Source organism: Pogona vitticeps, chromosome 1, assembly GCF_051106095.1.
Source record: "Pogona vitticeps strain Pit_001003342236 chromosome 1, PviZW2.1, whole genome shotgun sequence".
Classification (NCBI taxonomy): Eukaryota; Metazoa; Chordata; class Lepidosauria; order Squamata; family Agamidae; genus Pogona; species Pogona vitticeps.
The window spans coordinates 302519691-302535025 of NC_135783.1; the positions used below are offsets into that span (position 1 = coordinate 302519691).

Sequence of the window (15335 nt, forward strand, 5' to 3'; positions counted from 1 at the left end):
TTAATTTAGATGCGGCTTGGGGAGTCGTTGTGGGAGAGATGGAGCTGCAACAAGCCTACTGGATTCAATCCTGGGTTATGTGGCCCTGTGACCAATTCAGGAGAGCTTGTCTGCAAGTCTCTTCGGCGATGGGAAAGGAGATTTCCACAGCACCCACAGCTCACCTGCTCCGTTTCTGTGTGTCAGGGTGCTAATAAAGGCACATATGTAAAGCTGGGCAATGGGTATAGGTGGCTTTGGACAGAAAGTTTAGAAATATTGCTTTTTGGGGGACTATAGCTCTTTGGATCTTAAATGACTTGAGTCCAGGCTATTTGAGGGACTATCTCCCTGTATCAGCTTCCCCAAGCTTTACTATCTTCAAGGAATGTCTTTCTGTCAGTCCCACCACCTGCTCAATCCCACCACCTGCACACTAGGTGCAAACACAGGGGAAGGCTTTTTCTTTGGAGGCTATGGGACTCCCATCCATGAAAAACCAGACTGGCCCCTTCTCTCCTGTCCTTCCACCAGCAAGCAAAGACCTTCTTTTTTAAGTAGGCTTTTAAAATGTAAAGCTTGCAAACCAGTTTGCAAGCTTTAGGGAAGCTTGGGAAGAATGGTTCTTTTATCTTTTAAAGATGTGTATTTTGAATTGGTTCTAACAATAGTTTTTATGTTCTGGCTTTAAACGATAAATACGTCAAATCATTTTAAAAATAATGGGTTTTTTATTTTGTAAATTTTAAAATATTTGTTTTTTTTTAAACCATTTGAAAGCTGTCTTGAGTTCCTTTACAAGTAGAAAGGCAGAAGTGAAATGAAATAAACTCTTCAGATGGTCATGTTGGCCAGAGGTAGGAGTGGGGATTTTGTAAGGTAGAACTGGGGGAAATAAAAGGTAAATTTCTAAGCTCTGGTTGGATTCTGTACTTCAGTTTGGACATAGTTTAAGTAGCATTGCTTTGAAGATGGGCAAATATTCTATCTGTGATCTTAGAACGGCAGAGTTGGAAAGGACCCTTTGGATCATCAAGTCCAGTCCTGTCAAGGATGCACAGTGGGAAGCTGAACTCCCAACCTCTGGGTCTGTAGCCAAATACCTAAACCACTGAACTATTCACTGATGCCAAATGCATGTTTCAAAATAGAAATCATAGTTCAGAGTTTGTCCACCGGCGGAGGACTGAGTTTGGAAACTTCTCCATGCAACCATATGCTCCAACACCAAGTTGCAGCTCTTCCCCAAGTTATTTTTGCTGAACTGGTTTGTATGCGTGCCCTCTTTAGCTTTTCCTGCTACTTCCTTATTCTTTTTTTTTTTAATTCTATTTTTAAAGAACTAGTATGGTGTAGTAGTGGCTAAATGTGTGAGATGTCAAGTCCCAGGCTTATGAACTCACTAGGGAACCCATCACCGTAGGGATGTAACTGTTGCTTAAGCCTCAATTCCTTCTGTTGTTCATAGGAAGAAAATATTGGCGTCTCACATGGGACCGATGTAAGAACCATAGGGTTATGTACAGTACAATTTTTTGAAGTTGCCAAAAAGACTTTAAAAGTGCTTTCTAAATTCTGATGCTGTTATTGCTATTGTTATCGTTACTGTTGTTATTCCACCTGGCATTAAAAGCAATTGCAAAAGAAGATGAGCTCCCGCTATTCTGTGGCATGGAAATGTAATTAAATAAATTTCCGAAAGAGATGCAGTAGGTAGATATATGAGAGAGGTATCTCTCCCACTTCCCAGTTCTAGACTCATTTGGTGCCAAACTTGTGAAAGTCAGCCAGCTGAGTATGTTTCTAATCTCTGCTGGGTTTTCAGTTTTAAAAGCTTTTAGTCCTTTGCACAAATGGTACTTGTTTTTAGATCAACCCTATTTTTATGTGATAGTTTTATTCTGTTTTAGACATCATGTATCTGTTTTCTTCCTATGGCAGAGTGGAGAATCTCAGCCCTACTTCAGATTTGAAGGTTTCAGATTTGTCTAGATTTCCTCACATGGCAAACCGTGTATCTCTGTTTCACAATTAATTGAAGTATGTCTCCTAAAGTTTAGTTAGTCATAGTAACAGCTTTAAGCTGAAATGACCAGAATCTTATTGGAGATTTATGTTGACATAATTATGTTATGGGATGTCAAGTCGTAACCAACTTATAGCTACCCTAATAGGGCTTTCAAAGTAAGTGAGATATTTAAGGAGTGTTATGTATGTATGTATGTATGTATGTATGTATGTATGTATGTATGTATGTATGTATGTATGTATGTATGTATGTATGTATGTATGTATGTATTTATTTATTTATTTATTTATTTATTTATTTATTTATTGATACATACATACATACATACATACATACATACATACATACATACATACATACATACATACATACATACAGTTATTTTACCACCCTCTCTGGGCAGTTTACAGTCCATTAAATCACACGTCATATATACTACAAAAACAACACAACAAACACCATAAAAATAGAAAAAGCATTGCCACTAACTAAACCTATCTTTGAATGAAAATAAACAAATTAAAACAGATCTGACTATCTCAGGTAGTAAAGGCACTAATAAAACATAATTTTAAATAATACAGCTGTTACTCATTTCTTAAGAACTCAGAGGGATGGCACTTGACAAACCTCTGTTGGAAGATTGTTCCAGAACGGAGGGACCATGACCGAAAAAGGGTGATTCTTAGTGTTAACTCTTAGGTGTCACCATGGTCTGCAAGGAGTGGGTGGAATGGGTAGCTGTTTTGTGGGATAGACATTTGAACAAAGAATGAGGTCTTAAATCATTCAGTGCTTTGTCAGTCATGACCAAGCACATTGACTTGGGCATGGAAACAAACAGGACTGGGGATGTGTGGGGACCCACAAGAGTTGATTATCTCCCCAATGCTTTTTAACATCTATGTGAAGCCACTAGGAGAAGTCATGTGGAGATCTGGTGTTCACTTTCACCAGTACACTGATGACACACAGCTCCATCTCTCTTTTGTTTCACCTGCAGAGGATGATGTTTGGTTCCTGGAGCTCTGCTTAGTGTTGGTAATGGACTGGACAAAGACCAATAAGTTGAAACTGAATGTGGATAAGGCAGATCTTGCTGTTAGGAAGCTTGCTGGACTGCTTAGGGGGAAATTTACTCACCTGGGTGGGGTTACACTTCCTCTGAAGGAGTCTTAGGGATACTCCTTGACCTGGCATTTTCTATGGAAGCTCAAAAATCAGCTGTGGCCAGGAATGCCTTTTTATCAACTTCAGTTGATTGCCCAGTTGCACCCCTATCTGGATTCAAAATGCCTCATAGCAGTGGTTCATACACTGGTCATATCAACAATAGGCTACTACAATGCTCTCTACATAGGCCTGCCCTTGAAAAAAGTATGGAAACTTCAGCAGGCCCAAAATATGATGGCCAAACTGATTTCTAGGGCTAGCAAATTCAATCAGGTATCTCTAATAGGTTCTGCCTACATTGGTTCCCTGCCAGTTTCTGTGCTCAATTCAAAGTGTTGATTATAAAGCCGTTAACAGTTTAGGGTTCAATACTTGTTAGAACATATCTCCCAGAAAACAGCTACTCATGTCACATGCTCCTCCCGATTCACATTGTTAAAAGTGGCCACATCAGGGGAGGCTAAAAAGGTGACAACAAGGAAATAGGCCTTCTCAGTGGTGGTCTCTATTCTACAGAACAAGCTTCCAACTGAGGTATGCCAGGCTTTGCCCCTCCTGATATTTAACACTTTGGTTAAGACAGAACTATATAAGGCAGGTTTTGAGGACACATCCTCAAATGCTGTTAACACTATTTTTTAAATTTAGGTTTCTTCTTTTTTACTAATTATGTTTGGATTGGTATATTGCCATACTGGCTGTGTTGTTATATGGGGGAGGAACTATAAGAGATTGGGGTTTTGTGTGTTTTATTCTGTAAACTGGCTAGAATAGTGTGTGTTTACTAATGGGATTGTATACACATTAAACAAACAAAAGAATGAATAAACAAATAAACAAATGAATGAATGAATGAATGATGAATGAAATAAAATAAAGTAAAGTAAAATATCTGTTGGTAACGGTGATCAGTCCGGCTGCCGCATTTCAGACCTGCTGAAGTTTCCACACTAACTTCAAGGGCAACTCTATGAAAAGAACATTACAGTAGTCTCTTTTAGAGACGCCCAACATGTGAACCACTGTTGTTAGGCATTTCTTCTCTGGGCAGAGGTTTTGAAACTGCTGGGCAGTTGAAACTGCTGAAAGGCTTTCTTGGCCACAGTAGATATTTGTGCCTCCATAGAGAGGGCTGAGTCCAATAGTTCCCCCAAACTATGGACCTGATCCTTCAGGGGGAGTGTAACTGAGGCCAGGTAAGTTTCCTTCTTATTGGTCTGTTGATCCTCCCAAAAATAAGATCTCCATCTTATCTGGATTCAGTTTTAATTTATTGGCCCTTGTCCAGTCCATTATTGATGCTAGACAGTGCTCGTGTTTAACCAGTTCCACACTCCAGTGAGTTTTCACGGCAGAGCAGTTATTTGAACTCAGGCCTCTGGAGTCCTAGCTGATACAGTACAATTGAATCCGTCAATGTGCACAAAGTTGTGCAACTGGCATGCAATAAGGAATGCAAGCAACAACTTGTTGATTACTGGCTATTTGCTGCCATGTTTACACAATTACATTTAGGCTGGTTTAAATTCCCAATTAGATTCAGGCCAACATTTTTTTAAAAAATTGTCCCATTATTCTGCATTGACTTTCACTCATCGTTAGAATTCACTCCCTCCTTTCTGCAGCTCAATCCAGCTCTCAGGGTTTTAGATTCGCAGATTCTGGGTGTCATTTTATAGTAAACTGCACAGAGAATTTTAGTTATTGGGCAGCATATAACCATTTAGAGAAGATAGGGCACCCCCAGGATAAAGAAATGGCAAATAGTTTCTGAATGTTCTCTATGTGGACAACCCTGAAAAAGGGTCACCATAAGTCAGAATTGAATTGATGGGACATGATTATCATTGTAGCTATTTAAATAAATAAATGTATTTGTGTCATTTCCCTCCAAGGCCTGAGATACAATTATTATCATCTTGAATTCTGAGACAGCATGAAGTTGTAGCCAAGGCAGCTGGTAAGTGCTCAAAGCCTTCCATTTTAAAAAGCCCCTATATTGATCCTGGCAGGTTCAATCAGTCACAATGAATGAGTGCTGAAGAACAACTAGAGCTGGGAGGAAACAATGATTTAATCAGAAGTTCATAAAGTTGGTCCTGTAATTCATTGAGAAATGGCTCAATGAAACGTCTTCTGCCACAGTCATGGTTCTCCAAGTTATTTGTCTCATTCTCCAGTAAATTTATTTGGCAGTAAATTCTGTTAATCTTAACTTTCAATTAGAAATTCAAAAGATGGTCTTGTTAATCTCTGGTTCTCTTTCCCCACCCTTTGCAAAATGATATGCTATGCCTTCAAAATCTTTGGTTTGGTTTTATCTCTAAACCCTTGACTTCAAATAGACTGTGCCTTCAGTTAGAGGTCGGTCCTTTATCTAGTAAAATGCATGGCCACTCTAAAAGAAAAGTACTGATCTGAATCCCACTAGGGAGGCCATTTCATAACTGTGTGGGAACAGTCTTTGTGATGGGCTTCACCTCCTTTGATGTAGGAACATGGTGCTAGAAATACTATGGGATGGTGCACAACCATAACAAGTGAGGGCTAGGCTTGTATTGGATGGGGAGGCAGTCTCAGCACTATGTAGGTCTCAGACTATTTTTTGTTCCATCTGACAATTGCTCATCCATTTCAGGAAATTATTTGATGGCCCCAGTCCAGTTGCTATTGGATGCAACTAATTGCAAACAGCATGTGGGACTTTGGACTCCTTCCACTGGCATTCTGTGCAAAAGTGTTAGCGAGAGCTGTTAATGTGTATCCAACATGTGCTCTGCCACAAAACGCAAAATAAAATGATAGAAGAGGACAGGCCTTTGGCCTGGTTGTGCACTGCTATCGGCTGAACTTTTCCCCCTGAAGAAAGTGTTAGTCACCAGATGCATTGACTCCAGATGCCTTGATTCTGTGAAGCATCATGGATACTCATTCAGACAACCTGAGTTCTGATCCTGTTTCCTTTAATAATTTCTCTCTTCCGTGGGATTGTCTTCTTACTTTCTTCTGCTGGTAGGAGCCTTGAGTTTCTGTTTCTTCATAATGCCGCTCATACTGCACAAAATTTTAGTATCTTTCTGGTATCCCCAGCCTTTACTGATTGGTGCACGGCAGACTAGAGGTGAGAAATTATTGCTGGTTGCATGTCATTTGCAAACTAGAAGGCAGCATTGCTTAATTGCTGAGAACACTGGTTGTCCTAACAGGAGTTTTTACATTTCACATACTTTGCAAATTAGCTTGCTTTGTTTCGCTCTTGGTGAATGGGAGGGAAGCAAGAGCTACATTTGCAAGCATGATTGTTAATCACAAAAGCCTGCCTGCATCACATCTCTGCAACACTAACAGATGTTGACTTCTAATGACAGACTAGCTGTACCGTGGAACTTTTTTATCCATCCATCCATCCATCCATCCATCCATCCATCCATCCATCCATCCATCCATCCATCCATCCATTTATTTATTTATTTATTTATTTATTTATTTATTTATTTATTTATTTATTTATTTATTAGATGCAGTGGCTGGAAAAGTCTGGGAGCTGTAGTACAAAAAAAGGGTAACTTTCCCAAACTCTGTCAGAGTCTGCCTGTAGGTCATTGAGCCCATTAGCTTCCACTCTGCAAACATGTACTTGATGTTGAAAGCCCCGTGAAAGTGCTTATTTCTAACCAACAGGAGCAAATGCTCACCCCTTACTTCAAGGGTGCAAAGTGGCGCCTGTTCTTGTTGACGGATCTCAGTGTGTTAAATTGGGGATCATGTTCTTGGAGCCCTCTGGGTTTGTTTTCATTTGACTCATTAATCTAACTGAAGCTTTGCTTGCCTCAGATAATACAAGGATTAACTGGACAGCAAAACAAACACAAGCCTGAATAACTGCCCAGGTTATCGCTTTTCCCTTCCACCAATAAAATTGAGGGGAAGATTAATAAAGGGGTATACTATATCTTACTCTTTCTGTCTGGTTGCTTTATCGCTAAAATTCCTTGTAGGATTTCATTGTCCAGTATATTGATCAGACTGTCAGAAAACAAATACAAATGATCACAAATCATTATCCCAATACTGATCTCTTATTTGTTGTTTTTAACTGTGGGTTTCACAATTTTCCATTTAGATAAATTGGTGAAGGTTTTGAAGATAACACACAGGGGTGAATTGCACTGTGAACAGTGTGGAAGCAATGAAGAATTCTTAGAAGCCTTACAGGTTTCATTTTTAATCATCCAAATATGTAATTTCTATAGTCTGGCAAGGTCATATTGAGTTAATTGTGAGCTTTACATGTCCTCATAGTTGTAAAGTCTTTTCAAACTGTCTTGGATACTTGAAACATCATCAGGAGAATTCAGGGCTAGTCCAGCTGGAGCATGTGTTCTGTACTGTGCCCTGATAATACTGGTATTTGTTCCCCAGCATTCTAGATGGCACAAGGCTTAAACTACTATCAGCTATAGCAAAGTATGTAAAAAAGTCCTGTTTCCCTATAGATGAAAAGCCATTTCTTGTAGGGGGTGGTGGTATTTCAGTTTGGACCTGTTGTTTTTAAAGCTTTTTTTTTTTTTTTGCTTCCATTGAAAGTTTTCTGTTTAGTGCTAAATTACTAAAGTAGAGGAGAAAAAAAGTGTAGTAAACAAGATCATTTTGAAGGGGTTTAACGATTTTTAAAGTACTGCATCCTGATTGTGAAGGCTTTTGGGATGCCACCGGAATAAGCATGGATATTTTTAGACTGTGGGAACCTTTTAAGCTGGGGAATCTTTATCTTTCTAGATGTTTGGTGTTCAACTTCCAGAAGCCCCAGGAAATATGGCCACTGATGTAATGGCAGAGAGAGAGAGAGAGAGAGAGAGAGCATGCATCCTGCAAAGTTATTGACAAGTTAATGCGTTCTCGACAAAAAATATATATTGCAAAGTTTGTAAAGGTTACTTGCGTGGTCTACAATACTCAGAATCCCCAGCCAGCATTCTGTTATTTGTAAATTGTTCCATTTTCCTGAGAACCTCTTCTGGTTTTGTTTGTTTTGTTGACTAATAAATATGTTCGAACACCTCCAATAAATTTTTGAGAATGACCTAAGTCACCATCTTTGTTGACTGTTCCCACCTGGGCCACAAATAACATATGAGGAAATGCAGTGGGGAAGTCATCAGCATTTCATTGTTGCTGAAGCTGGGAAAGTTTAGCATTGTAGGCACATTCCTATGGTTGGCAATTGCATCCGATTGCCAATTCAAGGTCCTATGAATTCAAGGGCAAGATGAGGAAAAGTTGGAAGGGAAGCAGGCAGAGGCCAAAAGAAACCTGCACTTCACCAAGAATTGCCCCCATTTAGCTAATTCTCACTATGGGATTAAATCTGAATTAGGGCTTTACCATTGCAGATGAGAGCTCACAATGAGGACTGAATTGCTCAGATCAACCTACAAGCCTCACCTGCCAAGGGGAACCACTTCGGCAGTTCTGGCTGCGGGGATTTTTGGCTGTTATCCCTGCAATTTCTTCATTCAGCCTGAACTACTTAGTTTTACACAGGGGAAACTGTTAGGGCTGCCTGGTATTTATTCTTGCACAGTGCAAGGCTTTGGATTGTTGAAAAGGAATAACCACTATGGGGACCAGCAGTAAAGCAAAAAGAAATACTTCCTGTTTATTGTGTAGGAAATCAACTTAGAGATAGTACAAGAGGGGGGGATGATCTTTGAACCTTGTTACTGAAGCTCTTAGAGCTAAGTATTCATACCATGTTTTCCTTTAGCCAAGATGGAAGCACAAAAAACAGGAACATGTCTCAGAGAGAAAAGAAAGGAAGCCTAAGAGCACCAATCTTCATGCTGATCTAGAAAAGACAAGAGAGCAAAACCAAGCTCGGGTCATTTGTCTTCACTTACTGTGCCCTCCTCCACTGATTCAAATAACACACTACATGCACTGATGCTCTATTGCAGCAGATATCTCTTAGATCACCAGGCTGAAATTCTGGCTCTGATACTCATTTCTGAATGGCATGGGGATGTCATATTAACACTGGAATCATATGCAGGAATTTGAGTTCCATTGAAAAAAAAGGCATGTAAAAGCCTTGCTTATGGAGGTGCATAGAGTTGCTTAGGCCTCTTGCTTCCCCAGTTGGTATGGCCAAGGAAGCTATGCACCCACATCTTACAGCTAATTATTGGCTGCTTTGGGTTAGTGAGGAAATATGTTTGGCTACTCTTAGACCCTTCATAGCTGTTGCCTCTCCATGTAGACCGTGAAGGACAGTCCTCTATTTGCAAATACCCCTTGTTGCTTTGAGCGGATTTGGTGGTTTGGTTCCAGGGACAATTCTCCAGAATCCCTCACCCCCTGCTCTGGCACTAAACATCCCCCCCCATTTCTGTTTTGGCACCAGCTGCAAAAAAGATAGCAAACACCCGTAATATTGGCTGCGCAATTTTCCACCAAAATCTAGCAGCCCCAGTTCCTGGGAGGAAAGGAGCTGCAAGCCAACCTGGGGCTGCATGTAGTCTATAGCAGTGGTCCCCAACCTTGGGCCTCCAGATGTTCTTGGACCGCAACTCCCAGAAGCCTTCACCAGCACCTCTGTTGGCCAGGATTTCTGGGAGTTGAAGTCCAAGAACCTCTGGAGGCCCCAGGTTGGGGACCACTGGTCTATAGGCTACTTGTAGCCCTGCCCTTCTCTGTTGGGAGGGCTGTCCAATCTAAGCAGGACCATGGAAGGAGAAAGCAAGGACATCCAAGTTGCCTGTCAGCAGTTAGTATCTGGAGAACAGAGCAAGCAGAGACATAGGTCACTTGGGCCCAGTCTCCCCCACTATGATGAGATGTACAGTGTTGTATTTCTATTTATAGTATTTGTCCTTTTTTATGAATTTCCTCTTTTTTGGTGATCATATTTTATCCTCTTTCAATAATCTATTTGCTTTTGGGCAGGGATGTAAATCCTAGCTTCACTCATTTTCGTGTATGGGAAACAACAAACCAGTTTTCTGTCTTGCCTCAAAAACAGTGAAATCTTTGAATAAATGTTTCTTGCATAGTAATGTTTTAAGCCACCCAGAGAGCACTCTAGCACTATGTGGCAATATATAAGTTGAAATGATGATGATGAGAAGAAGAAGAAGAAGAAGAAGAAGAAGAAGAAGAAGAAGAAAGAAGGAAAGAAAGAAAGAAAGAAAGAAAGAAAGAAAGAAAGAAAGAAAGAAAGAAAGAAAGAAAGAAAGAAAGAAAGAAAGAAAGAAAGAAAGAAAGAAAGAAACCAAAGGCTTAATTTTTGCTGCAGAAGAACAAGCACTCCAAACTAATATGATGAAAGATAAGATTCAAGAAATTAATGCTAACAGCAAATGTTGACTTTGCCAAGAAAAAGATGAAACTGTGTCACACCTCATCTGTGAACGTCCAAAGATTGCACAGATTACAAAATTAGACATGACAGAGTAGCAAAATTAGTGCACTGGTCATTATGCAAAAAAATATAACTTGCCAGTCTCCAAAAACCCACGGGAACATCAGGTAAAGATGGTGTCAGAAAATGAGGAAGTCAAGATCTTGTGGGATTTCCAGATCCAAACTGATAGACACTTTGAACATGACACACCAGACATAGTAACAATAGAATGAAAAAATGTTTGGTTTGGATCATTGACATTGCAATTCCAGGAGATGCCAGAGTTGAAAATAAAGAATTGGAAAAACTAATGAAGTACAAAGACTGGGCAATTGAAACATTGCATTTGTGGATGAAACACACTTCAGTGGTCCCTGTAGTCATTGGGGCTTTGGGAACAATAAAAGATTTCACACAATATTATAAGTAGTTGCAGATTCTAGAAATAACATCATCAGAGCTACAAAAAATACTAGACAATATAGTACTAGGAACAGCATATATACTACGTTGATATTTAACAGATACTTTGGTTTTTGGTTAAAGCTTGTATCTATATAAAACCAGTCAATGTTTTTATAATTTTGATTGACTATGCCTGGTATTTTTGATAAGTAATAATAATATTCACATTTGCAAGAATGAGTTTTGCTCAACAGCACAACTGTAGAATATTACAATAGCTGCTGCCTTGTATGGTCTTGGATGGGTAACTTGCATTTTTAAATCAGTGAACTAGCCCTTATGGTGCTCCCTGACTGTTTGTGCTGTGTTTCAGAAAAGGAAAAAAACTAGCTTTTGGCGTAGACATTTTCTGAAAATTGTGTAAACCTTGATGGGGAAATACTGTTCTGTCTCATTCTCACATTGAAGGCAAGAAGTCTTGTAGAGGCTGCCACATAAAAAATGAATAATTTTGCAAATATTTTTCACATCCCTACTCCTAGGTGTGTTCCAAATTATACTGGAAGAAGTTGTGAATACCTTCTCATACTGAATCTAACATGATATCGCAAAGCTTGTGGCTTTATTACTCTTATCTTACTTTAGATTATTACTGCACAAATGTTACTACGTTCTCATAGTATTTTTGAACTTCCACTTCTGGTGCTAGATGAAATCAGGAAGTTCTACACAAGTGGAAATGTATAAATCCTGCATCCTTGAAGATGAGATCTACAGAATAGGGGCATCTGTCTGAAAGTGGATTGTTTAATGACCTTAGTGAGCAGTGTCACTCAAGCTATTCCCAGAGCTTGCATTCAGTTTTTCAGTAGCTTTACAAGTGATGGTCAAGGAAGTAAACAAAAGGAACTCATGGGGGCTTTTGGCTCTAGAAAAAAAACAGAGAGGAAAAATGCGAAGTTTGCCAAGTGGAAAAGGATGAGGGAAGGAAGCTTTATTGTCGAATGTTCAACAGGAACATTACAAACAACGCAGATATGTGAAAAACAAAACTGGACAACAAGCCTAAGCAAGAAATCAGTATACTTCTAACAGTGCAACTTAACTGATATTTATTTATTCTGGTACTACTATTTATTTTAATCTTACATTTTTTAATCTGTCTTTTTTCCCAAGGAGCGTACATGACTCTCTTCCTCCTTGCTTTACCTTCATAACATGTATTTGTATTTCAGGTATTTCAAATGAGACAAGAGTAACTGCCTCAAGGTTACCCACTTAATTTAATGACTCTGTAGCATTTAGAACTTGGATCTCCCAGGTTCTCGTCCCACTCTAACCACTGTACGACACTGGCTGTCTTAATATCTTAACAGCATGCAGTACTTGCTTGTACAACCAAAGAGGATCAGTAAAACTGTCTCTTGCTAATATTACTCTGATATGTAAAGTTTTCTCTAGTGGCATCATGTCACTAGTTCCTGTTGTTGTTTTCTGGAGTATCCCAGTATCCATGTCAGGGCCACTTCATCTGAATCACCTCAGGGTCAATGACACCTATGTAACTAGATACAGTTTTCTCCACTGGACGAAAGGGTGTGATCTGGCACTGGGGGAATTTTATATCTGTTCCCTTGTCACAGCTGGGCCATTTCCTGTTGCTTTCAGTAGCTGCAAGGTAAAGAGAAGTAAAGTCTTAAGATGTTTGCCCTTGGAGGCCAATGGATTCCAACACATCCCAGGGCGCTCTGAGGAGTTTCTGAATAAGTATAACTGGCACTCTGGTTAAAGTCCTGATTGGTCTATAAAACACTGAGATGACCTGAGCAGCTGACCTGGTTGCTCCTGACCACCTTCTCCTACATGGCAGAGCCTGGTCAGCAACGTTGTTTACATCTGAGAGGAATGAAAAAAACAATGACTCAGGAAGAATCATTAGGGGAACCTACCTCCTCTTGACTATGATCAAACCAGAGCCAGGCAGAAACATTTTGCTGCCTGAGGCAAGATAGTCACTCCACACAGATGCTGAAAAAAAGGAAAATTTGAATCTTCCTTTGACAATGCTGATGGGAACAGTGCTGACAGGATCAAGAGTGAGAACAGACAAAAGAAAATATTTCTTTACCCAATGTGTTGTTATACTGTGGAAATCCTTGCCACAGGATGTGGTGATGGCATCTGGCCTGGATGCCTTTAAAAGGGGATTGGACAGATTTCTGGAGGAAAAGTCCATCTCAGGTTACAAACCATCATGGGAATATATAATCTCCAGGTTTAAAAGGAAGGTACGTCAAACTGCTAGATGCAGGGGAGTAGTAACTGGAGACAGGTATCTAGTTGCCTCTTGTGCTATCTGGTGGGATCATTGTGATACAGGAAGCTGGACTAGATGGCCCCTTGGCCTGATCCAGCAGGGCTCTTCTTATGTTGTTGTGTAAGCTAGTTTAGGTGCTCCAAGGAAATTCTGTTCTCCTGGGCACTTCTGGTTAAGTTTGGAAACTCAGCTGTATTTCCACATAAAATCACCTGCAGATGCTATTCATCAGCATGATGTATGCTGGTTAGAGTGCTGGGTTAGAACTCAGTAGACCTGGATTCAAATCCCTGTTTGGCAATGCAACTCTCTGAGTAACTCTGGACCAGTCATGCTTGTCCTAGTTCACAGGGTAGTTTTGAGGATAAAGTGGGGGAGACTCATGTACATCATCTTAAGCTTATGATAGGAAAAGTGGGTTATAAATGTACCGAACAAAATTTTGATTCCATACATGATCTAGATCAGGAGTGCAAGCATGCTTTATTCTGCCCCAAGGTTAATGTAATACTGTATGCAATCTGATCAATGTAATATGCGGTCTGGATGTAACTGTTATTCACCCCAACCTCTGAGGAATAATCTAAATGTTCTTTTGTGTAAGATAAATCCATTTTATTATTTTTATACTGAGGTTCTGCAAACCCCTCATATCCTAACTCATTTTCCAGGCCTGAGGCACGCTCATTTTACAAGCTCACCATGAATCTCATTCCCATTGTTGCAAAACCACAGCTCCCCCTGGAACAATAATGTAGGGGGGAAGCAGGGGAGGGTTGGGGTGGGACAGGGAAGATTGCTGGCATCACAAGTTTCAAACTACAAACAGGAAACACTCTACATGTCTTCAAAGCATTTTGTAAACACTGGAAGTAGAACAGAATGGAGGACAGCCACTGTGCCAGCCCAAGTGCGCCTGTCCCAAAGCTGCATAAGCTGTCGCAGGAGCAGAAATGTGCAAGGCAGTCCTCGTCTTTGCACAAAAGCACATGCAAGGACATAGCTTGAAAGGTTATGGTTCTGAACTCCCAGAATCCCTACCCCAGCATGGCTGATGGGAGTTGTAGTACAAACAGGTAGTGTTTTCAAGCTGTGGTTGTGAGCTAAAACTTATACCTTGCCTCAAATTGCCTCTTCACTAAAACTAGGGATGGCAGGCAAATTGAAGAGGAAAGTTTGGCAGGTTGTTAAATCAGATGGAGCAATTTGGGCTTTCTGACAGGGCATCAAAATTTAGAAGGCACAAACATATAGTGGTGAATCTACTGAGGAGTTTTAGGAAAATAAACAGCAACCTGTCCCAGCCTTATTTGCTTTCCTTTGTTGCTGCTGCTGTTGTTACTGAAAGCATCCCCCTCTTTTTGGGGTGGGGGAAATACTACATTCTCCTCCTCCATTTTTCTGATGGTCTGATGACCATGGCTCAGACTGGAGTGGTGGGAGGTGGTGTCACTTGTCCTGAGTGTCAACATTGCTAGTTATGGTCATGAGGTTTGGGTATCTTAACATCCTGCCATGTTGGGTCAGGTATCTAAGCAAAGTTTTTTGCTCTATCTATCTATCTATCTATCTATCTATCTATCTATCTATCTATCTATCTATCTATCTATCTATCTATCTATCTATCTATCTATCTATCTATCTATCTATCTATCTATCTATCTATCTATCTATCTATCTATCTATCTATCTATCTATCTATCTATCTATCTATCTATCTATCTATCTATGAATACAGTACAATGTTTTTCTCATTGTTACATCCTTCTCCACACTCCTCAGTAGGTGCTAGCCTTTTCCTGATCATAGTCTACAGGTTGGTGCCCCAGACTGAAAATTTCAGGATGCCATTTATATGGTTGGCCTTATGAAAATTCCAAACGGCTCTACAACACACTAAAGTGTATATTATACACAGCTAGCTGGAAGCTATTGAATTTAATGGGACTTCTGAGCAGACATGTATAGGACTGCAGAGTAGATTAGATCTCCCCATCCCAACAGTAATCCAGCATTACCTCCAGACTGAT

The 15335-nt window shown here is 40.0% G+C and overlaps 1 long non-coding RNA gene across 1 annotated transcript; it reads left to right on the forward strand.

Moving 5' to 3' along the window:
* Positions 1 to 7238: 7238 nt before the first annotated feature.
* LOC144588516 (uncharacterized) lies at positions 7239 to 14578 on the forward strand. The gene is made up of 2 exons (XR_013544128.1): positions 7239 to 7396; positions 7961 to 14578. It is a non-coding gene; the product is annotated as an uncharacterized LOC144588516 (long non-coding RNA).
* Positions 14579 to 15335: the final 757 nt, after the last annotated feature.